Source organism: Micromys minutus (assembly GCF_963924665.1).
Source record: "Micromys minutus genome assembly, chromosome: 8".
In the NCBI taxonomy this organism is placed as follows: domain Eukaryota; kingdom Metazoa; phylum Chordata; class Mammalia; order Rodentia; family Muridae; genus Micromys; species Micromys minutus.
In genome coordinates, this window is record NC_137977.1 from 21,109,131 (window position 1) to 21,136,915 (window position 27,785).

The following is a 27,785-nucleotide window of genomic DNA, read 5'->3' on the forward strand; positions in this document are numbered from 1 at the left end:
CACCCCACAGTCATTCATTCACTTCCTTTTACCAGTTATGGGGTTCTGCATGAACCACCATTCAGTTTATGAAGTTTCTCAGACATCTGAGAGCTTCTCTAACGGCACAGACTTGAGTACTCACAGTTTGATGCTAGTCTATTTAGCAGAGTAATAGCAACCAGTTCATTCCTAAGACCTATGAGCTCCCCACCATGGATTCTTGGTCATATTACAGTAAGTGTTTCTTCCTATAGAGTACGCTTTAGATCCAATCAGAGAGCACTTTCCTTCATAATATTCCCTCCACTTGCACATATGGGCACATTTTGCCTGACCTTCCTCATTGTAGCTCACAGTCTCACAGCTGGGTGAGACCGCAGATGGTACTTCCTTTCTAGCAGCCTGCAAGGCACTTTCTGGTATTATGAAATATACATGGCAAGAAAGAAGTATTTTGGTTGGTAGATAACAAAAGCTGATTTCTCCATGTTCTGTGGGTAAGGTATGTGGTACCTTCAGCACTAGGGCCTTCCATCAAGTTCTGGTAGGCAATCATGAGCAATGGAAAAAGCCAGTACCAATAGTTTTGAGGGGGCTCTGGGACATTTCTGACCGATGATTCAAAAGGAGGTATCCCATACCTGGCGCTGGGTTGTTTTATTTGACAGCTTATGGCATTTTGGTTGAGGGTAGTGCCTTGTGTACAGTAACTCCAGTTAAACCGTACCCATGTGCACGTGTGCACATACCTCCCCACAAGATCTTTCACACATACCTTTCTGAGCTTCCTGGTCTTGCTGGTTTTTTTAATAATGAAATTTGTACTTTACAGGTAGCATAGCTTTTTAAAAGTTTTTTTTTTTTTTTTTACTAAAAATAATAAAACACGTGAATTAAGTGTACGAGGTAGGACTGAGTAAAAATTGTTTGCTTAGAAGTTTGAAAGCAACTTAAGACTTCAGGAGACACTTGGGAAGACAATGTTTTGGTATGCATATTTTATAACTATAAAAATTTTCATAGAAAATGACAAACTCGATGCATAAGTGAAGTTAACCTATCGACTTTATCAGGTAAAAGAAGGAAAATTATGTTTAAATCAGGAAAAGTCTAACCACAGCAAAGCCAACCTTTTATTCTCAACTTTTAATTAAAAGCTACATAAGCTTGATTTCCTGTTGTGGGGTACACAGTTGACTTTTGCCTCTGTGTCTCCTGAGCGCCTTGTCTTTGGTCAGTGGTACAGGGGTACTTTTCCTGCCATTTTGGAGCAAAAGTCTCCTCTCCGCTTACATCTACACTTGACATTCATTTATCTGTGGGAATACAATAAACGTTTATTTCAGTGACACTCAAAAACATGTTAGCTTCTCCTGCACGGGCTACCCTCTCAAATCCTTCCCCAACCTCATTGTAGCTGTTCCTCATCCTTCCTCCCTCCTTCATTCAGGACTGTCTTAGGGTTGCAGCTTTTGTCCCCTTCACAGTAGAAAACAGTTAATGCCTAAAACAAATTCTCAGCCTCCCCTTTTCTGCTGTGATAGTAAATGTGCTGTTGTTCTCTGATTTACCATCATGTCTCTTGTCTTATAACTGAAAGCCATCACCTACCCATCCCTTCACTGCTTGCTCCTTGATCCCGTGTCTTGGTTTGGCTATAACCCTCTCTTTCTGGTTGTGCGCATGCGCATGCGCATGTGATAGCTTTTTCAGATGACCATAGGCGATTGGTTTGATTGGTTCTGAATCGCTGTTGCCAAATGAGGCTCAGAAGGAGGTGCCGTAGAATAGGTTCCATTCTGGTACCATGGGGAGAGGAGGAGGGGGAAATAGATAAAGAGACAAAACAGACAATTAGCAACAGGAGCAAAGCTGGAGCCAATAAAATCTGTAAGAAGCAGAAAAACACAGGCAAGTATGACAGGAACATTTGTGAATCAGGAATTAATGGCCCTCTGTTGCCAGGCAGTGGTAAGATAATCAGGTCAGGAGTACCATCTGGACTATGAACAGCTTCCCAGTTCCTGAACCATAAGCCAGTCGCACAAAAGCAACCGTATAGCTTGCTGTATTTCCATAGTTGCCGTGTGTGGCCATGACCCCAGTCTTATTTTCATACACACTGTAGTAACCAGACATTTGATCTGAAGTAACCCAAGAATCTCAGGATCGTCACCCTGAGAAGTCTTACTTGGTTTCTATTAAATATTAAAATACAATCTCTTCTGAAGAAACCATAAAATCAAATTAACTTTAGCATGCATGGCCACAGTGGGGCCTCCTGTGTCACATGACTTCTAGATCATGAATTCTACAAAGTGTCCCTCACTTCAGACAATGAATATCCCACTTTCCTCAGTAGATTCCATGCATATTGAGTACACTGAGTCTTTATTTCTGCATAAAATTATTACCAAATTATGTGAGCCCTGTACTTATGGTCCATGATTGACAAGTGAGATTGAATGTTAGCCGAAATAATTCTTTTGAGTGTACCATGGGAGATGCATGTTTATTGGAAATGACTTGGCTTGTCTGGTCAATGTTCTGTAAATTAATTGAGAAAATTGATTCCTGGTGTTCAGTGGGGAGAATCTTCTGTGAAATAACAAAGCCACATGTTGAGGAAACAGTATCGTGGAGTGGAGTGCTGGCCTGGCTTCCTTTCCCTCTAATCATTATTTCCTCTCTCTCTCTCTCTCTCTCTCTCTCTCTCTCTCTCTCTCTCTCTCTCTCTCTCTCTCTCACCCCCTACCTCCCTCCCTCCCTCCCTCCCCCCTCCCTCTCTCTGTCTCTCTCTCTCTCATCGTGTGCCTTAATCTTTGCTGCCAAAGCTTTTGCCTCTGTTCAGTAAGACCTAGGCTCTGGTTAATTCTGAATTTCCCACTTCTATTACTATTGAATGTCATAATAGCAAATTTTTACAATATGTTTTTTATTGCTTTTATTTATTTTATTTTGTTGCAGTTCAGTCATTGTCTCCCCCCCCCCCAGCCTGCCCTCACACAGTATCTCATCCCAGTCCTCCTCCCCTTGTCTTCAAGAGGATGTCGCCTGCCCTGCCAGGCCTCCTCACTCCCTGGGCTTCAAGTATTTCAGGAGTTAGGCACACCTTCTCCTACTGAGTCCAGACTCACAGTCCTGTGACTATGTGTGTTGAAGGCCTTGGACCAGTTTCTTTATGTTACTTGGTTGGTGGCTCAGTGTCTGAGAGATCTCAGGGTCCAGGTTAGTAGAGACTGCTGGTCTTCCTATGGGGTCACCCTCCTCCTCAGCTTCTTCCAGCCTTTCCCTCATTCAACCACAGGGATTCTTTTAAGTGCTAAAATGTTTTATCTAAGCTGTGGTTCATTTCTCACTACTATTTCCTTTCAGATAAATCAAAATTGATTATTTTATTTGACTCCTGTAACTGAGGTCTCACCTAAACTTTTGCTAAGAGGACTTATCTGTCCCTAAACACATACACACACACACACACACACACACACATGCGCGAGTGCACGCACACGAACGCACTATAGAGAGGTACCTATATCTGAATCTTTCTGATTTTTCCTTAAGTGTCAGAGACTGACATGTCTCAGAGGACAAATTCACCAGTTCCACAAGGACAGACATACTATCCAAACAGTTTGAACGTGTTCTGAAGTAGGACAAACCTCTTGAATATTTATTCTTATATAGATTGAAATTAACAAAGCCTTCATATGGAGAATTGATAAACTGGAGATCAAATCTGCTTCTAATTTTTACTGTTCTTAAATTATTGTGATTATCATGAAATATTTTGTTTTCTCCAATGATGTCTTAGAGGTTAACGATATGCTCCTCTCCCTGTCTTTTCCTCACTGACTCCTGAAAAACAATAATCAATACACAAAAGGCAAATTTTCTTTTTAAAAATTAGAAACTTATGGCTATCCAGATGGCTCAGCAGTTAAAAGCACTGGCTGTCCTTCCAGAGGACCCAGGTTTGGTTTCCAGAACCTCATGGCAGCTCACAACCATCTGTAACCCCACTTCCAGGGTCCCAGCAGCCTCTTCGAGCCTCTACTGGCACCAGAAATTCATGTGGTACACAGGCATACACACTGAGAAATGATGCACATAAAATACAACAATAAAATCATTCTTTAAAAAAATTAGGAAGTAATGTTTCTCAGCTAGGTGAAATGGGGTTTACTTGTTTCATTTCCATTTGGCCCCTGAAATTTTCCTACAAAAGTACTCCACTCTATTTATAGAGAAAGGAAAGTAAGGTGAACCATACACTCTTAATATTTACTTTGATCTAAGCAAAGATCTTAAAGCGTTTCCTTTTAAAATCAAATTATTTTAAAATGTATATTCATCTAGCAATTTTCTCATTACTGTATCTAAACAAAGGAGAATGAAGGAGGTTTACTTTAGCATCCCTGTCAATATAAACAAGGTCTGGCTCTAGACTGTAATGGGCATCGTACTGCGCTGTTTAAGCTATGACCTGAAGGTCGAATCTCTAGATTTTATGTTTACATCCCTCTGCTAAAAGGAAAAAAAGGGAAACTAGCAAAACGTCACATCGTATAAGCACTTGGAACACCAAGCATTCCCCAGTGACTTACCCTTAGGTAGGCCAAGGATGCCATTTCTACACAAGTTCTTGGGAGTACTAGCCTAGCTAAGATGGCAACACATTGTAATCATTAGTTACAGTGTATTTCATACAATACACTGGGGTCACACATTTTGTTCTTGCATTGCTGTTCTTTTGGTTTGGTTTTTCCAGACAGGACTTCTCTGTGTGGCCTTGGCTCTCTGTCACTCACTAGTTAGACCAGGCTGTCTCAAACTCACAGAGATCCTCCTGCCTCTGCCTTCCACGAACTAGGACTAAAGGCATGGGCCAGTAGGCAGAACACTGTTTCACACATTTTATATATATCGGATTTGAGTAATGATATCTATCTACAATTCCCTATGTGTTACGGTTTCCAGAGGGTTGGAAGTAACTTATGCTTTTGGAAGTGAAAAAGCAAAGTTTTCAGCAAATCGGTAGCTTGGCCATAATAGTAGGTAAAATGTCATTGAGTGGGATTTTAACCAGCTAACGTAGCCTCCAAAATAGCAGCTTTTAATTATTCCCCTGTATTTTAACTTACAGGCACTTTTCTCCCTAAGGTTTTATAAGGGGGAAGCATATCATCTGTATTTGAGGATCAAGATGTGAAATGGGTATTGTAATGTCCATATTAAAAATTAGAAATATGTCTAGGAATTCATCCATTTCCTCCAGATTTTCCAACTTTGTGGAGTATAGGCATTTGTAGTAGGATCTGATGATTTCTTGAATTTCCTCAGTTTCAGTTATTATGTCTCCACTTTCCTTTCTGATTTTGTTAATTTGTATACTCTCTCTTTGCCCTCTAGTTAGTCTGGCTAGGGGATTATCAATCTTGTTGATTTTCTCAAAGAACCAGCTCTTGGTTTTGTTGATTCTTTCAATGGTTCTTTTTGTTTCTATTTGATGTATTTCTGCCCTAATTTTGATTATTTCTTGCCATCTACTCCTCTTGGGTGTATCTGCTTCCTTTTATTCTAAAGCTTTTAGCTGTGCTGTCAAGTTGCTGATGTATGCTCTCTCCAGTTTCTTTTTGGAACTGCTCAGGGCTATGACTTTTCCTCTCAGTACTGCTTTCATTGCATCCCATAGGTTTGGGCATGTTGTGTTTTCATTTTCATTGAATTCTAGAAAATCCTTAATTTCTTTCTTTATTTCTTCTTTGACCCTGCTATCGTTTAACAGAGTGTTGTTTAGTTTCCATGTGTATATGGGCTTTTTGTTGTCTTTGTTGTTAAAGACCAGCCTTAGACTATGGTGATCTGAGAGGATGCATGGGAGTATTTCAATCTTCTTATATCGATTGAGGCTCGTTCTGTGTCCAATTATGTGGTCAATTTTCGAGAAGGTGCCATGGAGTGCTGAGAAGAAGGTGTATTCTTTTACTTTAGGATGATATGTTCTGTAGATATCTATTAATTCCAGTTGGTTCATAGTCTCTGCTAGTTTTACAGTGTCCTTGTTCAGTTTCTGTTTCCATGATCTGTCCATTGGTGAGAGTGGGGTATTAAAGTCTCCCACTATTATTGTGTGAGGTGAAATGTATTTTTTGAGCTTTAGTAGGGTTTCTTTTATGAATGTGGGTGCTTTTGTATTTGGAGCATATATGTTAAGGATTGAGAGTTCCTCCTGACAGATTTCCCCGGTAATGAGTAAAAAGTGTTTTTCCTTATCTTTTTTGATAACTTTTGGTTGAAAATCTACTGTATTTGATATTAGAATGGCCACTCCAGCTTGCTTCTTGGGGCCATTTGCTTGGAAGTTTTTTTCCCAACCTTTTACCTTTTACCTTTCACAGCTCAAAAAACTGATTTCTAAAAAAAAAAAAAAAAAAAAAAAAAAAATTTAAACTCTTCAACATGTATTTTATGCAGTTCTATTGTTTATATGGACTACATTGTTTTTAATAACTGATCTGCAAAATGAAATTCTTAGAGAGAAAAGGAGTGTGTGTTTTTAATTGTGTGTGTGTGTGTGTGTGTGTGTGTGTGTGTGTGTGTGTGTGTGTGTATGTGTGTGCAGGGCATGACTCTCTGGTTATCTGGTTTTGAGATAGAGTGTCACTAAGAGCCCATCTGGCCTTTCTCAACTTCCCAAGGAAATTTCAAGTTTAGAGTTGATCACATTGCCAGTTTGCCTGTAGGCATTCCATCATCCTTTCTAAAGGCATAAGCATGGGAAACACTGCTATACATTTTAGGTGGGGAGGCCAAATCTAGTATAGCATAGCTTTTATAGATACAGAATCTGGCTTTACAGGTCCTGGTTGTGCGTATCTTTAAATAACGTTAATAAGAGCTCTGAACATACATTAAGGCTGGAAGTGGACATATGTTAAAGAAAGGGACTTAAAAGCTTCAGTCAAGGAAGGAAGGAAGGAAAAAAAGGTGGAGGAAAGAGGAGGGGAGGGAGAAAACAGAAAAAAAGGGAAAAGACAAAAAGAAAGGGAATGAAAGTGGAAGGAGAGGAGAGGGTAGGGGAGAGGAGAGGGAAGAGGAGGGGAGGGAAGTGGAGGAGCACAGAGGAGAGGAGTGCAGAGGAGAAAAAAAGGAAAGGAAAATCTTTGGCCAGTTTCCTTGTTGCCTAAGTATTTGGTTAGGATCTGGCTAGAAGCTGATAGTCATGTGCAAATCAAATATCATACATTTCAGTTATGCAAATACAACTCTCTCAGACTAGCTGATATATTTACCTAGGACACTGAACACCTGCAGATATGATCAGTAAAAGAAAACAAATTATGCAAAGCGAGTGAGATCTATGACTTATCTATTCACTTACATACATTTTCAAATGTGTAAGCAAGATGCAAGAAACAGGCAAGCATCCAAATAATATTTCTTATTCATCATTGTACCAAGATCTATTGTGGACTCTAATTAAATGGAAATAACTACACATCACTCAAATAACTTTATACTAAAGAGAAGGCAAAGGCAGAAGATGTCTTCGCATCTCACAATGTCTCAACGTTTTTTCACTTCTGATCATCTTTTGAGAAGCAGAAAAAATTCAAGTACTCCCTAGGTCTAGAAAATTACCCTAGCTGCCATTTATTCACATATCTAAGAACAGTATTTACCAAGCATCTGTGTCTGTGCATAGTCTGAACACAGTGTTCCAGGGCTCTGGGAGCTCTGGAGCATACCCATGCTGAACAACTCACTGTTCACTGGGAGAGGAGGATTCAAAAGAATAACTAAGGAGACTTGTAAAAAGTGTAAAGAGTTGGGAAGGCAGGCTATTGTTGATTTGAAAGAACAGAAGGGCTGGTTCGCTCACACTTGGTGAGAACTGGAGACTGCTGGATTTCACCACAGCCCTGGACAGTCTGGAATTCACTGTGTAGACCAGGCCTGCCTGGAACTTAAAACAATCTTTCCTACTTTGCCTTACACAATATATTTCTAAGTAACCAGATGAATTAAAAAGAAAATTAACATAGAAAGTTGAAAGAATTTTAAACTGATCTATTTTTAAATAATTTAATGTCCCTTTATAATATAAAGTATAAGGTAAAGTTTTCATCTTGTGCCAATATTTCTAAATAAAATTGTATTATTCTATAAATATGAATATTTTGCCTACATGTCTGTATGTAGACTACATGTATGTTTGGTGCCCCAGGAAATTAGACTCCCCATTGGATGGGAATTACTGATGATTATCAGCTGCTATTTGGATGCTGGGAACCAAACCTGGGTTTGCAGCAAGTGCAGTAAGTGTTATTAACTGGTGAAGCATCCCTACCTACAGCCCCATGGCTTATTTCTAACATACAGAAATGTAGATGGTTTCTATATATAGACTTGGAATCAACCATCTTTCTAAATTAACTTATTTTTGACATTTAATCTATGTATTATTTAACTTTTATAATCAAATTTGTATTGCCTATACATTACACAGTTTTGTTTCTACCTTCTCAACTCCTTCTCTTCTATTAACTTTTTTGCCTTAATTGCAGTGTATAGGACCTGGGCACACCATTGATTAATATGGAGATTGCAGCTTTCTTTTCCTTATTCCTGATCCCAACTGGAGAACTTAATCTTTTTCCTATAGATATGATACATGCTGTAGGATATTTTTCTAGATTTGACAATCAAAATTTAAATTTATCAAATGAATTTTAATTAAATACAATGTTTTATTAATATTTTTGCTGAATTTCAACTTTCTTATTTTAAAATTATTAGAATATTAAAAGTAGTACATTTATGTAGTTGGTTCTGAGTTTATCAGATTAACACTTACTAAGAGAATATTTTATCAATTAAAAATATTAGGCAAGAGAGACCCATGGCCCCAGGTGCATATGCAGCAGAGGATAACATTCTCTGGCATCAAAGGGAGGAGAGGCCTTTGGTCCAGCAAAGGCTTGTTTTCCCAGTGTAGGGGATTGACAAGGTGCTGAGATGGGAGTGGGTGGTTGGGAGAGGGAGCACCTTCATGGGGGCAATGAGAGGGGAAGGGGGAAAAGATTGGGGTAAGGGCTTATCTTCTGAAATGTAAATGCAGAGAATATCCAATAAAAAATGAAAAAAAAAGTATGAGGCAAAATCATGCAACAAAGCCAAAGAGAATAGATCAGAAGAGTCGTCAATTTTAATTCATTATTATGCCCTATCTAAAATAGTAACTTAGATTTATTGGCTATTTTAAGGTTATTAATCCTTTGTATGTGTAGGTATATGCATATGTCCATGTATTTATTATGTATGTGCCTATGCATGTGGAAGAGAGAGGTCAACATCAGATGACTTCCTCAATTATTTTAAATCTTACTTGTTTAGTTTTTGAGATAGGGTTACTTATTGAACCTGGAGCTCATACATTAATTCGACAAGAATGATGCCCATTAAGGTCCAGGATTCCTTTTGTCTCTATTTCTCTGACACTGGAATTTCAGACACATGTTACTGTGTCTGACTTTCATATGTGTACTGGGTACTAAACATGGGTCCTCATACTTGTATGGCAAGTGCTTTAGCAAACACTTCTTCTCCCCCCAGATGTTCAAATTCGAAAATGCAACTTTCAAGAAGATTGACTGGAGGCTAAATACATAATGGCTACACATATTTTTTTTAAATGTTGGGGATGTGGAGTAAAAGTCAACCTTGTGTAGGAAAAACTGCGATAGAGAGCGAGGCACCACAGGCTCCTGCGACATTTCAGAGTCATGGTCTGCCGGTCACAACATTAGATCTAAGATGGCTCCCAGCGCATCCCAATGATACTCATCAAAAGTTCCATGTGGCACACCTACAAGTGTCTTTAAATAGACTGCATGTCACATGAAAACTGTGTTGATCAGTGAAGTAAAACGTGACCAGAGCATCTCAGGTACCTGGCCCTGTTTCTCCTAGGAGCAATGGTTTGGTATTTGCTGATTTGGTGTTTATAGAATCTCTTTACAAAAACCATAATTAATGAGAATAAACCATATTTGCAAATATTGAGTGATGCTGTTGATTATACTTCAGGATAGAATCCCATGCCAGGTTCTGTTTAAAGACACTTGTAGGTGTGCCACATGGAACTTTTGATGAGCATCATTGGGACACGTGCCTAACAAAGCTTATCTAACACATATTTTCTCCATGAGGTGCATCACACCTCCACACACTTAGGAGCTCTGGACTACACTTTGGCGCCTCTTGGGTTCCACTCTACAGGGATGAGTTATCATCAAAGCACACAACAACGTGAAGCATGTGTCACTGCACGGACCACAGGACGACGGCTGTCACAGCAAGAAGGCAGGACTTCAACTGTCCACCACTCTGTATGTCTGCCTGTGACAGAAGAAAGCTTTTTAACTATTGATTTTTGAGTCCAAGAAAGCTTAATGTGCAGACAAATTTATAAGTTTGGAATCCAGAAACAATGGCTGTGTGCACATATATATATATTCCAATACCATTATAAGGATTGGGAAGGACCAATAAGTCCAGCAAAGGCAGCATATGAGAAGAGGGGTTGAAAAGGGATAAGAAAGGAAAGAAAAAGAAAGATGAGAAATTTTTCAAAAAAATGAAGAAAAAAATGTTTTATTTTTAGGATAAATCAAACAAATGGCTGATCATAGCAAGTCCATATTATTTTAGGTGATTTTCCTTGGACCTAAAATAGTTCACATGTAATAGTAAAGTCTTTAAGATTGATTTATAATTTGTTAATAGAATTACTCATTAACTAGGGCTTTTAAATCCATTATTAGTAAGTGTTTGAGCTGACTTTAGTCAGTCATAATGACTTTAGATTTTAAAATGTCAGTAAATTAACTACTTTTGAAACATTTCCTAGCAGAAGTCTAGAGTAACTCATTATATCCTCTGAATAACTGGAGAACTATTGACAGCTGATGCCTTCTCAGGGAGGGAGAGTCAGTTTTCTTTCAGGGTGTGGCCTCTGGTAGCCGACCAGGCTCCAGTGAATGGCAAACACCCAGGAGAATATGACCAGCAGAAATTGGATTTGGTGGATTATTATTTTATAAAGAAGGGCATGGCGTTTACAGTAGTGGAGACCTGGGAGGAGTTGGGGTAAATACAATAAAAAATACATTGTATGAAATTTCCAAAGAATCGATAAAAGTCTTAAAAATTGATCTCAGGTTTTTATTCCATGTATAAAAATCATCCCACAAGTAAGATAAAAACAGGAGTCTATCCAGTAAGATTTTAGAAATGTTTCTTGGTTACAGTTGTAACTTTAGGTATTCATGTTTGTTCTCAAGATGCAGTGTCACTATTCACATAAACACAAAATACAGGTAAATATTTAATTGGTTAGCAAATTAATGAAATAATTGTTTACCTACCAGAATTATTTTAGAACTCAGAGATGACAATGGCAATAATATAAAAAGAAGTAACACTCGCTAATCTAAGCCCAGCAGTAATTGTTTCTTTTATTATAAAATGTTGTTCAAAGAAATTAATAACACTGTCATGATCATAGAATTATGGAAGAAGGAGATACAAATAGTTTCTTTTTTACCTTTACCACTTTACATTTGTCAAGAACATTTGCTTTCTATATACAAAAGTGCACACATAGAGACAAAGATTTGTGTTAAAATAGGCCAGGAAATAATTCTATTGGCATACATACCAGAATTTTTATCTGAATTTTATTTTATTTCAGATTCAAGTATAGTGAGAAAGTTCAGTTTCACTGGGCTTCATGTTTTAGAGATGTACAAAGATATTTTAATCAGGCTTTTTTTCTCTTTATTTATTGAAAATAAATATATACTTAAATGTATATAAAATACATTATATTCTGATCATGGTTTTCTTTTCCCCACATCTTTCACCTCTTTAGTAATTTGAATTACCCCATAGGCTTAAATATTTTTTGAAAGCTAGGAAGTGGTGCTACTCGAGAGAGATTAGGAGGTACGGTCTTGTTGGAGTAGGTATGACTTTGTTGGAGGAAGTGTGTCACTGGCTGTAGGCTTTAGGGTTTCAGAAACCCACGCCTAGTGTCTCTCTCTCTCTCTCTCTCTCTCTCTCTCTCTCTCTCTCTCTCTCTCTCTCTCTCTCTCTCTCCCTCTCTCTCTCTCTCTCTCCTTGCTGTTTGCAGATCTGGATACAGACCTCTCAACACCATGTCTGCCTATGCACCACGCTGATATTAGATTAAACCTCACCTCTGAAACTGGAAGTCAGCCCCAATTTAATGCTTCCTTTTACAAGAGTTGCTGTGGTCATAGTGGCTCTTCACAGCAGGGGAGCACAGATTAAGACACAATCCCATGTACCTAGCTCCATGCCTTTGTTGTGCCTTTGTTCTTTCTTTCTCTCTGGAGAAAATACATGAGCAAACAAATAAGCAAACCAAACACACACACACACACACACACACACACACACTGAAAACACAAAATTGGAAACCATAATATTCAAACAAAAGACCAACAAGATAAAAAGTGTCCCAAAATACCATTCCTATAGTTCTGGCTCTATTACTAAGCACAGGGCCTACTGTTAGATGTGCTCAATATACCCAGTGAGACACCATTGGAGAAAAATTCCTGTACAAGCAGATGCCAATTAGAGGATATTTCTTGGTTAAGTGTGAGGACATGTGTCTGTTACCCCTCACAGTGCTGAGACCCTGTCTGGCTTGAACATTTAATCTTTGTATATGCAACCTCTGAGTTAGTTTAGTAACACTGTCTTAGAATGGAGCTGCACTAGTTATAGTGGGTCAGTCAGTGCACTGTAAAAGACTGTCATGTGGTCTGGAGAGATGGCTCAGTGGTTAAGAGCCCTGCTCATCCAGAGGTCCTGAGTTCAATTCGCAGCAACCATATGATAGCTCACAAATGTCTGTAATGGGATCTGATGCCCTCTTCTGGTGTGTCTGAAGACAGCCACAGTGTACTCATATATATTAAATAAATAAGTCTTTAAAGAAAAAAAAAAACTGTCATGTGAGCATGTGAAAAGCTAAGGTGTGTCCCATCAATGAGGCAGACATAATTTACTTTTATGCACAAGCTGGCCTTGAGCTAATTTGTCGTCACAGAAGAGGTATTAGAAAACTTAAGACCAAAATTGGTTCCTATCTTAGAATTCAGACAAATCTGTCATAGTCTGTCTTGAAGTCTCCATATATACCATGTAGATTCTATCTTCTTAGGCACTAAATTTAAGCACCTATTATACACTTGTGGAAAACAGAGAGGCAGGGCCCCAACCTAACACTACACCCCCTTCCAAAGGATCGTTTTGTTGTTTTGTTTTGTTTTGTTCCTATTCCACAGCTGCAATTACAGTTAATGACTTTTATTTCACTTGTTTTAATGTCTATCTCCCAGCATAGAATATATGGAGTGTAGGGAGTATGTGGTTAGTACAAGAAAGAAAGCCAAATTCCTTGGCCACAAACAGAAAACAGCAAAGGGACTTTTGGTAGCTCACAAATCTCCAGAAAGGCTAGGGCACATGGCTTGCCTACTACCTAGACAGGAGCATGGTAGACTTGAAAAGTCTCCAATTATATCACAAACCATCTGATAAGAACACTGCAGCTGCATCGGAAACAGCAGCCAGCACTCAGATATTAACACCACCACTCCCGTCACAGCAAGTCCAGAAGGCCCAGCTTCCAGCTCCAGGAAGCTTGTCAGAAGATCTCTCTTGCCAAAAGAAGAGTTCCAGATTTCTCTTTTATAACTCAAATCTTCCCAAGGGACATCTGAAAGTAGTATCTACATTAACATGGCTGCACACTACTTGATAGGACATGTAGAAGCATAGTGTTCGACTTTCAGCAAGTAGGAAGTGATACAGAAAGCAGAATTAATGAGCCGCACCCAGGGCATGCCACTTCACTCAATTACTTTGTTTGGTTTGTTTCACTTCATCTAGAATGTGTTTTCTTACTTGAAAGTGCGTTCTTATTTCCTAGAGGAAAGTGAGTCTTTTCTCCAGGGCCCATAATGGTTTCTTATGAATTCTTGTCTCTCATAATCAATAGCAATGCCTGCTGCATATACTGAGAGTCTTTGCTGTTTTGAGGACCAGCTTGATGAGTGTCTCCCATGGATGAGAGAGAGTGATGCTACAAACAGCTACCAGTGTAAGTGGTATATAGAAGTTTTACTTCCTACCTATCAGTTTAGTGCCAGGAAAGGATACATAGGGATACAAAGGAGTTCTCTAATTTCACCTCAATAGTAGATAAGACAAGGCAAATGTCAGTCACTTCTTCTTAACAAAACGGCTACACAATGCCCACGTTACCAGGAAATCCAAGTTTCTTCAAGAATATAACGACTTCCATTTACTGTGATTTGGCATGAAATGTCAATGTTAGTTCCCATTCAGGCTCAATGACATATACACTCTCCAGAGACTCCATTCATTGTCAGAGGCACTATAAATACATTTTAGAAAGGTTCTTGCAAAAATTTTAAGTGGTGTTTCCATGATGCATGTTGTATCTTTATGCATTGATCTGAAACAGTCTATTGACTTTTGATATTTGGTTTCTAACCACAGGAAAAAATCAAAAGATGGATTATGTATAAGGAGAGAAGAAAGAGAGGGAGATGTTATACCTTGGGAGCAAGTAGTAGTAGCAGGGAACAGGGTGTGGTCAGTGTATCTGTGGCCTCTGTGTCTTTTTTAGCATCACATTCCCTAGATGCTCACCTGTTGTCACCTGAGTAACTTCAGTCAGCAACCTCAAAAGCTGTCAGGATTAGCATACATAATTATAGCAGTATTGTTGGCTGCACTGGAAATTAAAAAAAAAGTATCCAATATGAAGTAATCAGACTCTCAGGCCCTTATGATTTTCAATATAGTACTTGTATTAATTCTTTGATAACGTCATACACACATAGAATACATTTGATATTACTCACCATTCAGTCCTAATGCCCGTCAGATTCACCCAGCACTCCCACCCCTTCCCAACTTCATGTTCTCTTTATTTTTTATTTTAAAGATTATAATTTAATTACATTGTTTCCCCCTTTCCTTTCCCAAGCGCTCCCTTACACCCCTCCTTGCTTTCTTAACTGTTGTTTTTGTTGTTGGTGGTGGTGTTGTTGGTGGTGGTGTTGTTGTTGGTGGTGTTGATGGTGGTGGTGATGTTGGTGGTGGTGTTGTTGGTGGTAGTGTTGTTGTTGGTGGTGGTGTTGCTGTTGGTGGTGGTGTTGGTGTTGCTGTTGGTGTTGGTGGTGGTGGTGGTGGTGGTGGTGGTGGTGGTGGTAGTAGTAGTAGTAGTAGTAGTAGTAGTGATATGTGTATACGCACACTCATATTCCTTGTATAATCTGCTCGGTCTGTATGTTACCTATATGTACATGATCAAGGCTGAGCACTTGGCGTTGGATCACAGTTGGTGTGCTTTTCCCTGGGAAAGCCTATTTCTCCTGCTCATAGCATTTCCTGGTTGCTGGTAGTTTGTTGTGAGGGTTGAGATCTCTTAGACATGTCTATCGAGTTGATCTTATTCAGCTCACATTTAGGCAATTGTGTTGTTAAACTTTATTTTTATAAATAATGCACTGAACCTAATTCAAGTTGTCTATATACTCACAGATCCTCATATGGCTTTTAACATAATATAAACTATTTATTGCCTTAAAGAAACAATTTGGTGCACCATAAATATATTAATTCATTTGTTCAGCAAATACCGATTGCAGAGGCAACTAAAGACTATAGTAGGCTACTTCAATGAATAAAGGCCTAATCAAGGTCACAGTTGGATGGGCAACATAGCCATAGAGACTGAACTAATACATCAAAGCTCTTGTGCATATGTTATTAAGGAAGCACAATTTACAGGTTACAAAGCTGTTATCAAGCTAGCTGTGCATAGCCTTGTGTTTTTTTAGACACAAAAAATACAAGGTCATTCCAAGCAAGGAAATTAGCCAAACCGACACAAAAGACCAGAGTATATCTAAGAGGAAACTCATATAATTCTACATTGCTGGAACACTGAGTACATTTCAGGGAGACACAAGAGACGAGGGTCCAAAGCAAACTTTGCACTTGGGAAGGACATTAAATGTCATGCAAAAGTGCTTGGACTTTGTCCTTTAGCTGTGGGAGGCCAGAGAAAGCTTTGCAAGCTGCGTACTGACATAACCAGACTTGAATTTCATAAATGGAACTCTGGCAACCACACGAGACAGGAATTGGCAGGGGAGTTTGGAATCATGGGAAACAGCTAGAAGATTTTCAGAAGACCAAGTGAGAGATCATAATCTTAAACCTGTTCTTCTAGGATAGTTTGATACCCACTAGCCTGTAAAGACTGCCTGCCTCAAAGCTCTGGTTTCTCAGTCAACTAATCTACTAAGATTTCTCACATCTATTTTAAGATTTTTATCTTTAGCTCCAGATTTGACCCCTCTCCATTCTTTCTAGATTTAAAGCTCAGCTGAGCATCAAGTTTCTCCTCCTCCTCCTCCTCCTCCTCCTTCTTTCATCCTCCTCCCCCTTTTCCTCCTTCTCTTTTTCCCTCTCCTCTCCTCCACTTTCATCTTCCCTTTTCCCTCCTCTTCTTCCTTCTGTCTTTTCTCTTCTTTTACATCACAATGGATGGATGGAAACTAATACCTAATAAAAACTAGTTATCTAACTTTACTTCCAGACTGCTAGAGCCCAGACCACTGAGCTGACATTTGCATCCCATCTATTTTGCCATTTCTTTGTTAAAGGACAAGAAACTTGAATTCTGAGTGTCTAAACCTGGTAACTCGCCTAGCTATTGAATCCTTTTAAACTTACTTCCATCTCCAACATAACATGTCAGAGGCTAAACACTCATAAGAAAATACAGATTAGGTACGAGACGAATACTCTATCAACTTTTGCTGTTCTTGGCTTACAATGCCTATGAAGGCAATTCACCGTATAAAACATATCTAAAATAACACAGGTAGCTCATTTGGGTTAATCTTGGCAGATGGGTTCTTAGATGCTATTATGGAAAAGGAGCAGTCGGATCCCTGGATTAAGAAAGATGACTTAATAGCAGTGTTATTCCATTTAACAACCATAGATCTATCTACATGGTGCTTCTACCTTCTCATACAAAGCATTACGCAAGGCCCACAGAGTTCAAATTTCTTCAGTTGTGCCACAAGCCACATTCCAGCACTTATAACTGAAAGTAAATGCAAAGATATACTTAGGATATGAAGTCTTTCAACCCATTAAGTCCCTAGTTAACCCATTAAGCCCCTAGTTATTTCTCTCCTTCCAACCTAATTGCCTTAAGTGTGAGTATAATCAAAGTGTGTCTGAACCCTTCCTTTCCCCTAGTGCTTGGATACAATAGTGGGAGTAAACCAAAGCATGTGACAGAGAAAAGGGTTTTTATGTCTTCAATGGGAACACTTTGGGCTCTATTGGATCCAGGTGCTCAAGGATCATGCTTCAATAATGTATGTAAGAATTATGTTAATAAGAATTGGGCCAGATTCTTAGCAGGGACCGAACACTGGTGTGATTATGTAGATGTGCCTTGTGAACCAACTAAGTATATTGTTTTTGCTGCTTCCACATCAAAGCAGCCTCTGGAATCTATGATTTATGTCTTTACTTCCCAGTTTTAGAAGAAATCTAAAAGTAGATGCCAGGGGAAAGCTGTGTGCAGAGAAATATAACCAAATATAACCAACCATTTACACAGTTGTCCCTAATCCAGGGGTTCTCAACCTTTGTAATGCTGTGACCTTTTAACACAGTTTCTCATGTGGTGCGGACCCCCTACATAAAAGTATTTCATTGCTACTTCATACTTTTGCTATTGTTATGAAATATAATACAACATTTGACATGCATGATATTTAATCTGTGGCTCCCAATAAGGTCACAACCCAAAGGTTGAAACTGCTGCCTAGACTATCTTCCTATACAATCCCAAGACAAAACCAACAAATCATATTAAGCCTGTGAACTGTATGTTTCTGTGACTACAATATCTACACACAGGGGTATCTACTAGGAATAGATTTGCCACATCCCTCAGATGGCTCACAGATACATACCTTTTGGAAACATCTACTGGCTTTCTACTGGGTTCTTTCTCATTAGCAGTGAGCAACTGAATGATGGAGACTGTGTAACTCTCCAGCCTGACAATACGGCTTTGAATAAGCTCAAATTCCACAATGAGTCTCACTTATCCAGTGATAAGGAAATGCCATCCTTACCCAAGCCTTTATCTTGGCTTTGCATGAAGAAGTTCCCAGGTTTGCTGCTTGAAGCAAAGCTGTTGACTCAATGAAATCCTCATATTTCACAGAGGTTTTTCTAAATGACTAGGCCAATTCATTCATGGCTCAATTATTACGCAACCAAGATTAATCAATGCAAAACCCAAAACAGATAAGGTCATTATCTTTAATTAGAGGAACCCAAGGCCATTCTTATAACATTTGGCTAGAACTCCCTTTAACATATCTTGTTTTACTTTTTTTTTCAGAGTCTTGAGAAATTGCCAATAGGCTATCTCTTCTTTGAGAATATAAACAGTGGAAAGAAATTCCAGCTGTTCATCTGAACATCTGGGCTATTCATGTAGAAGCCCATAGTGAGAGCCTGTTATTTTACAAAATCAACTAGACTGAAGTTGCTCGTTGATCCTGTGCCACCATTTCTGTTCAGAGCTCTGGTCTTACCAGACATGCCAATATATCCACCATCACAGAATAGGAAAGCTTAAGGAGTACTGTTTCTATTGTCAACCCTACTGTTGCAGGCTATACTGCAACTGTTGCTCAGTGTTGACCTGTTTGTCAGAGATGAGGCTGTGCTGTGTGCAGTGTGGACTCCCCCTGATCCTGACAGATGGATTGTGTCGGGACTTGCATCCTTCTCACTTTCTGGTGCCACTGTTACAAGACCATCAGCCACCTCTAAGGGCACCGTCATAGCCCTTGAAATTGAACCGTTTATTCTTTTAATTTTAACCCATTTTGGAGTCTTAGGATGTGTGTGATCTGTATTATAAAAGCCACTCAGAAACAGATGTTCAGAACAGTGGGATGGCTGTGGACAGTTAGAAAAATCTTCAAGACAACCTGGCCCTGGTGGACACAGGTCTGAAAACCTTGCTACTAGAGAGCCTGAGACACTAGAATTGATACTCCTGTGACCAGCTACCATATAAATTCAGAGCTAGCCTATTCAACTTGAATACTGTTTTAAAAGTAAAAGGGGAAATAGAGTTGAGGACATAGCCCTGTGGCAGTTCTTACCTTCTATTTTTTTCCCTTAATTTATTTACTTACTTCGTATCTCAAGACTCTCTCCTCCCTTTCCTCTCAGTCCCAGACTGATATTCCCATGCCCCCTTTTCCTCCTCCTCAGAGAAGAGAAATCCTACCATGGGTACAACCTTTCCCTGGACCATCTAGTTGCAGCAGAACTAGGTATATCCTTTCCCACTGAGGCCAGATAAGGCAGCCCAGCTAAGAGGAAGGGATCAAAAGGCAGACAGCAGAGTCAGAGTCACCTCCCCCAACCCCACTTGTTAGGGGATCCACATGGAAATCATGCTGCAGATTTGATACATATGTGTAGAGAGCCTAGGTCCAGTCCATGCTTGATCTTTGATTGGTGGTTCAGTCTCTGTGAACCCATGACTCCAGGTTAGTTGACTCTGTAGATCTTTTTGTGGCATTCTTGACCCTTCAAGTTCCCTCAGTTCTTCTGATTCTCCCACAAGATTCCCGGCACTCCACCTAATGTCTGGCTGTGGGTCTCTGCATTTGTTTACATCAGCTGCTGGATGAAGCCTCTCAGAGGACAGTTATGCAAGACTCCTATCTGAAAGCATAGCAGAATATCATTATAGTGTCAGGGTTGGCTTTCTCCCATGGAGTGCATCTCAAGTTGGGCCAGACATTGGTTGTTCATTCCCTCAATATCTGCTCCTTCTTTATCCCTGTACATCTTGTACAGGACAAATTTTGGGTTGAAAGTTTTATGGGTGGGTTGGTGTTCCCTGCCCTCCACTGGAAGCTTTGCCTGGCTAAATGAGGTGACCAGTCTAACTCCTACTGCTAGAAGTCTAAGCTAGTGTCACCCCCCATAGGTTCCAGGAAGCCTAACCCATCTCAAGTCTCCAGCTCCTCCAAGAGGCCATGTTTCTTGTCTTTTATACCTGTTCCCGGGTTTCAATTTCTCCAGTATTGGAAAATATAAAAAGTAAAACTAATTTTGAGACTTGACTTCGTTTTCCTCTCTTGGCTGTCTCTAGAAGACTCAGCTGCATCCCTGGGAAATAATCAAGATGAAAGCACAGGAATTACATAAATCTATTTTGAAAGTTTGCAATTCCGTCCCGACTATATCTGGACTCAACTTCTCCCTTTCTTAAAGGAACCTCCAGACAGACGGGTTGAGCCACCCTCCAGGTGACAGCCACACCAGAAGAGGCCCAAAGAATTAAAATGTAATTCTGTCAGAACTACATGGTTCTCTCTGGGGCTGATTCTCTCTGGTTACTTGGTCTCCAGTGAAGAACAAAGGGTGTTGTAATATTTAAATTGTTGTTACCTTTTATCCCAAGCTAGTGCTGGCTCCTGTAGGACCATATGGCACTGTGGGGTATCTGTATCTTAGTGGCTCCATGCCTCTTCTAAGTACTCACAGACACCAGCTTCTTTTGACACGAGCATGATCCACTCCACCTGCCCTTGTTGTTTCTGTCTCCAGTAGTCCACAACCACACCAGCATGCTGCTTTCAAACACAGTCCTCCACAGCCAGGTAAGAACATGATTCAACAATCAATAACTTATCAAACAGGTTTATATGTTAAATTCTCAATCCACAATTCCTCTATACAATAAGCTTATAACTAGTTGACAAAAATATAAACTGCCCACCTAGATAAGATAAATTGACCCATAGAAACCCTTAGAAATAACAACCTTATCCATATATAGATACACTGAGAGAAACATCTATGTCTGGTTCCATGTTGCCTCCCCTCGAATCTCCTTTCTCTAGAACCTCTCCTCTGATTTACCAACTTTGTCCCCACCCCACTCTCTACTGTCCAATCATGTGTTGCCTTGACATCTACCTATAGAAGGAGTAAGTTGTCTTAAGTATGTATTATCAAGAGGTTCTACACTGTCTTACATTGGAATCTTGGTAATGATCTAGGGGTAAGTCTTAACATTTTTGTAAGTGATGTTACTCATAACTCAGAGCATAGGAAGAGCTTTCACCTGTAGCCTGTAGCCTTGCTGTTTGGTCCAGGTGACTTCAAACCACAGTTACTTCCCCAAAATTATAATTCTTGTGTGGAAAGTATACATTAAATTTCCTCCATAAAACATAATACCTCGCCCCTTAGAAGTAGTTGTAAGAGACCTGGAAATGTTTTTAAATATGACCTCCTATGAATTGTGTAGTCCTCAGACAACTGATGAGCCATACTAATCTGTTACTTTTGTGATTTCTTGGGTAAAATTTCCCTACAATGGGAATCCTCCAGTTTGAATGGCAACATAAAATGTTTTCCTGACTTCAGCAAAACTTATCAAAAACGTTACAACAATTTTATGTGAACATAAATTCACCAGGCAATGCTGTTTAGAATGACACAACCTTAGGCTTAGACTTTTATTGTACAGGACAAAATGGAACCTGTGAAAATTCCAAGACATTTCATGTCACTTAAATTAATGTCCCAGGCTAAGAAATACAGGGAAGAAATCCACTGACTTCCTCCAGAAGACACTGTTGGTTTATTCCCATAAACTATTTGGACAGCTGATTGCATCTTTGACTCTGAAGCCTGGTTTACATCACAACTACAGAATGACCCCATGTTGGTAACAGGAGCCTTCATTAGATGTTGTGAGTCCTCTTTGTGTGTTGTTTTACTATGTGCACAATGAAGTGGTGTGTGCATGGATGAATTAGAGGCCATTGCAATATAGAACTAGAAAATGGGTCCGTGGGAGAAAACACTCCACGGGTCTCTTGTTTCTGTTTGTCTTGTGGCCAAAACCGTTTGTTTCAGACTGTTAAATGCATTTGTGTATGATTATACAGTGGGCAGCTCTGGAAGATAGAGTTAAGGTCACTCTTTCTGAAGCAAAGTGCAAATCATATTAATGCCCACCAGAAGAGTTCCTTAAGCTGATGTACCCCATTCAGAGTGCAGATAACAACAGGTCTTCTTTGTTTACTCCATAGCAGTTGGTACTGAGGAAACTGGTACAAATCCCTATAGTTTGGCTACTACTAAGTGAGCTCTTGGTCTTAACCTAGAACTGCTATGCCTCTGTCAACATCTGTGATGCTAGCTTGTGAGATTAAAAGGTAAAATGCCAGATTCTCCCAGCTCTTAGCAAATACCCCAGGACAAATCATCAGACTAACTAGCAAACCTGCCACTGCTCTCGTTTGCCATTCACCCATGGTTCTTCCAAAAAGGAGAACTGTGCACTGTATAACTCAGAAACCAGGACATACAATAGTTATTTTCAAACTAATAATGTGTTAAGTACTGGGAAAGATCAACATGACACATATGGCAATATGAGGAAATACCAAGTTCAGCAATGTTTGGAAGCACATCCACACTGTTAAGCGGTGTTTGTGATACCATAGCACAGTCTAACTATTTCAACTACTGCCATTTTTCCAATGTGGTTTTTTAATGTATTTATATAATTAACATAACTAAGTAAAATATATATAATACCAAGTTCAAAAAGGGATTTTGTATACTATCTTGGCCAAGTCACCTTATATTATTGCTCAGGACCTCAGATCCTTCATCTTCAAAGATGTCAACTGTAAGGAGAAAATTATTTGATTCTTTTTCCAGATAATTTTAAGGGTTTTTAACCTTGGTTCTTACTCTCAATAAATAGTAGAAAAAATTATTAGCCAAGAGGAGCAATTACGCATTTATTGCTTTTCCTGCTCAATTTAGCAGAAGGCTCCAACCTAAGAATAAAGATTTCAGGGCTGGAGAGATGGTTAAGAGCACTGACTGCTCTTCCAGGGATCCTGAGTTCAATTCCCAGCAACCACCTGGTGGCTCACAACCATCTGTAATGAGATCCAGTGCCCTCTTCTGGTGTGTCTGAAGACAGCTACAGTGTACATATACATAGCATAAATAAATCTTTTTTAAAAAATGAATAAAGGTTTCCATGAGTCTCCTCATCTTTGTCCATGTGGGTGAGATCTGTGTTAACCATCCTTGGATGAGTGTTTCATTCCAGTAAGGAGCCACCTCTTCGAGGTGAGAGAGAAAGATTCCTTTCACAGAAGGTCTTTCATTTGCTGCCTTCACCACACACAGTCATCTTTCCTTTGGCCACAGTACTGTAAAAATAGGAAAGTTAGCTGATTTCCTATTTAATAAGTGACACTTACCGAAACACTGCCAAGCAATACTTTGCCAAGGTCACACTGCCTTTTCCAGGCCTGGCAACAGAAGGAATACTGGCTAGGGTGAGAATGGGATTTTTCCTGAGCTCAGTGCGGTAACTGTAGGTAAAGACATTATTCATCTCCTTCATTCAGTCAAAGCTTTTAGGAACTACTGTACGCAGCCAGTACAAATAACCATATTAATAAGACCCAGTTCCCCATGAGCATCTTAGACCTTATGTAAGGCAGACTTTCCAACTAAGAATACAATTGAACTCAAGATGAAGTTATAGAGAGGAGAGGGTAACCATCTCTCCTATAACAGACTTATGAGGCTGCCCAGTATCCAGAATGTTTGAGCAAAGATGTGAAGAATTCATGCAGAAAACTAAGGGGGTTTTGTTTGGGTGGTTGTTGTTGTTTTAAAGGAAAGACCATCTAAAACAAAGAGAAGTAGGTCAAGGGATGACACTTCAGCAAGGCTGGGCACAGCTTTAGGCTTGTCTAAGAGGAGGCAAAATAAACAGGGACCAAACTTCTAGGGCAAAGAGTGAAGTGTTTACAGATCCAAGATGTTTGAACCTGAGTAGAAAGAGATGGTGCAGATACCAAACATGACAGAAAGAGATCACTGGTGCATGGAGAGCCCAGGGAAACTCAGAGGAGGTGATTTTTTAGACTGGAAGGTTCATGGCAAAGCTGGACTGAGACTGTGCATAATTCTTGATGAAACACATAAAAGGAAAAATAGATACAGATAATAATAGAGTATAAGGGAATTGAGAGAAGCCAGGAACTTAAACATCATGAGCCCATACATTGAGAAGGAGATAAGGATGACCCTTGTGCTCTGAGCATTGGGCAGTTTATGTTTATTACTCCTTTTATGTCTTACATTTTCACTTAAAGATATTTACAGAGCATAAATAAATAGATAAATAAGTAAAGAGTGATCGACAGCCAAAAGAAGGTGACCCATTCTTGGCTAGCCAATGTGCAGACTGCGATGTGTTCAGACCTAAATGAGACACACAGAATCACACTCCTTCCTGCAAGTCCCAGGAGTCTTCTTGGGAGAGGAGGCAGAAAGACTGTAAGAGCAAAGGGGGGTGGATGCCACCAGGGAAACAGGTTTCTGTCTACCATAGGGCCGCTGCACACAAGAACTCTCTGGGACTGTGCCTGGGTACACAAGACCTGTCCAAACTCAAGCAGACAAAAATCACAGCATGGAGGGGAAGTGAGTGTGACAGCCATCCCACGTCTAGCTGAGGAGCCATTGGTACTTGATATCTCCTGGATGGGGCAGAGTCAGTTTTCTTTAATGGTGTGCCACATGATAGGTTAGTCACAAAACAGGGAAGACCCCCTCCTGGGACAAGTTGCATAGTACACATTAGATTCTATGGAAGGAAAAAAGAGAGAGAGAATTCAAACTTGGGTAGAGAGGTTCACTAGGAAAGAAGTTGGGTGGGATGAATATATTCAAAATATATTGCATGATATTTTTATAAAATTAATAAAATATTATTAAAAATAAAATTATGAACCATATATCAATTTTTCTTTCGAAATGTATACAATCTAGTTTAGATAATAGAGTATAAACTTTGGTGGGTAACAGATCCTTAGTGTACGTTTATAAAGTTAGTGTCACATGAAATATTTTTATACAAAAAATATGTTTTCTCTAGTTTTTTTATGTCCTGATGGGAGTGAGAAAATGTGCTCTGTGTAAAAGGAACACATTAGCAAAAGCAAGGTAGAAAAATCCAAGAGCTAAGATACAAAGTAGCAAATATCTCCTGGGGAATTTTGAGCCAAATAAATTTGGAAAGGTTAACACATAGTTGTGGAGCTTTGAATTTAAATCCAGCTGAGCCTAAACAAACAAAAAGATCTAGAGCAAATTAAGAGAACTTCGATGGATAAGGGTTAATTTTTGTTGGATTCTGAGTTCTCCCTTTGAATCTAGCTAGAAACATGGCATTCTGGTCTGCCCCAAACTTTAGAACATTATATATTACTGTCCCTCCCATAAGAGTTAAGTTGTCTGGGCTTGTCAGTCTCCTGAGTAGAAGAGTATCTCTCAGAAAGCTGATGATCTACTTGAAGACATGCTGAGAAGACAGAGGGATAATTATTACTGTAATGGACTAATGTTCTTACAGGAACTAGAATTCCCTCCACTGACACAGCTGCTTACAGATCATTGCTAAGCCTGTCCACTTTCCCATCTTCTAAACACATTCTTTTCCCTCTTTCTCTTTGAATAGCAGCAGAGTCTTAAGACCCATTTGCCTGACACTGAGCTTTCTGATTCCTTCCAGCTTGCACATCGGTGCTGTTCTCAACTCAAAAACAATTCTTCCATCTTTTTCACCTCCTTCATCTGCTGCTAAGATTTATAGCTTGCCTGTTTGTCTTTCAAACACTAATAAAAAGGGCTCTTGGTGGGGCTGGAAAAAATAGATCAGCAGGTGAAGCACTTGTAACACAAAAGTGTTAAGTACCAGAGTTTATACCCCTAGAACTCATCTAAATTCCAGGCGTGGTCTGTCAGGCAGAGAGAGACATGGGATCCTTCAAGCAGGCTGGTTAACTTGATTCAGAAAATAATTTATGCTGGTTATTAGAATTTGCTATGAAGTCATTAGGTAAACTGTTAACTTTTTTGTGTGTGTGTGGCAACAGTGTGACAGGACAAAAGGTGCTGCCTGACCAAAAAGATTAACAATGTAACTTCTATCAAAAAGAAACCAAAGTACCATCTTTCAACTCAGTGGCTGTACCTCACAACAACTGACAGCCTGCAAGGGGATGCTTGCTACTGGCAAAGGAAGCTCATAACGCCATCTATAGGATAAGTTCACTGGGGGAATTTGACTCGGGTTTGTCTTCCAGAGTCTAGATTCTAGATTCCAGAATATATAGATGCGAGAGTGGCAGCACTGCAAAGAAATATGTACCTGTATTCATATTTAAATGTTTTAGCACACGGGTGTGAGAAGAAAAATGAAACGGTGAAATTATTTCAGCATTTGAAGTTTATGTAGCCCATCTAAAACACTGTCACTTTATCATGTAATGATAAGGTTATATAAATTGTGTATATAAATAAATGTGTAAAATAGATCTATATATAAACATATGCTTTCTATAATTTATATATATATAAAATTATATAAATTAATATGCAATACTTTACATTCTTTTTATTTGGCACAGATTTTGTCCTCCTGGTACACTTCGGTTTAGACAGGCAATATTTTAATTGCTCAGTAAGAATGACCATGTTGGACAATACAGGATAGAGGAATAAACTAAGCTACAGAGTCAGAGTTGGCTTAAATGTCAACTTTGTGAGGCTACCTCACCTACCTACTCATCCAAATACTAATGCAGGCATTGCTGTAGAGGGTCTTTAGAGCTAGGTTAAGATTTACAATAACAACTTTAAAGGAAGTAGATTTTATTTGGATAAGAGAGGCTCCCATTCAACCAGTTGAAAATACTAAAGCACAAAGTGGCTTCTCTTTGAGGAAAAGAAATTCTGACTCATGGCCATAGTGGCAACCCGTGCCTGAAAGTTTCCAGTTAGCTGCCCTGCCTTACAAATTTCAACCTTGCCACCCCTTATAACCTCATCAACTAAGTCATCAACACACATGACATCTATAATGCTGTGTATGGTGCATGTACAAAAATACATATATAAACAAATCTAACTGATTTGCAGTCGTGCATCACACAATGGCAGGGACACGTCCTAAGAAAGGCAGTGTGGGTGACTCATCATCGTTGACAAGCATACATGGCATAGGAAGGCCACGTCACATGGTCTCTGTGCGGTCAAGAGTTGTAGCAAACATTTGTGTAAGACTGCTGCTACCATAAATGAGAACTCGTTCCAACCCCAAATAGACATGTCCTGGTTGCCAGAGGCACTCCAAGCTGTGAGTACCACTCTGCATTTCTTCACCAGGAAGACACCCGAGGTGAGGGCAGCCTCCAGACCTGGTCACTGGAGTAAGTGCCTTCATCCCACCCAGTAGTCAGATTGCTCCACATCATCTATAAACATGTCTTCACTGTCCTACGTTTCTAAAGGTTTCCCAGTAATGTGTGCTTATACAGGTTACAAAATTAACTTGTTATATGAATTTGCAGTTTACATTTTTTTTGCTGTGATTGAATTGAAAAATCCATTACAGGAAAGATATTTTAAAAATAAAAGGAATATATTCTAAAATAATGATAAAGTCAACAGCCTAATAAACCAGAAAGATGCTCATTTCTTGC

General features: G+C 39.4%; 1 long non-coding RNA gene across 1 annotated transcript in view; it reads left to right on the forward strand.

Annotated features, from left to right (window-relative positions):
• LOC308423267 overlaps positions 1 to 27,785 on the forward strand; it is a 49,519-nt gene that overhangs the window by 10,810 nt on the left and 10,924 nt on the right. The window contains exon 3 of the long non-coding RNA XR_013975102.1: positions 14,084 to 14,185. This is a non-coding gene — a long non-coding RNA (uncharacterized lncRNA). The remainder of the gene's footprint in view (positions 1 to 14,083; positions 14,186 to 27,785) is intronic.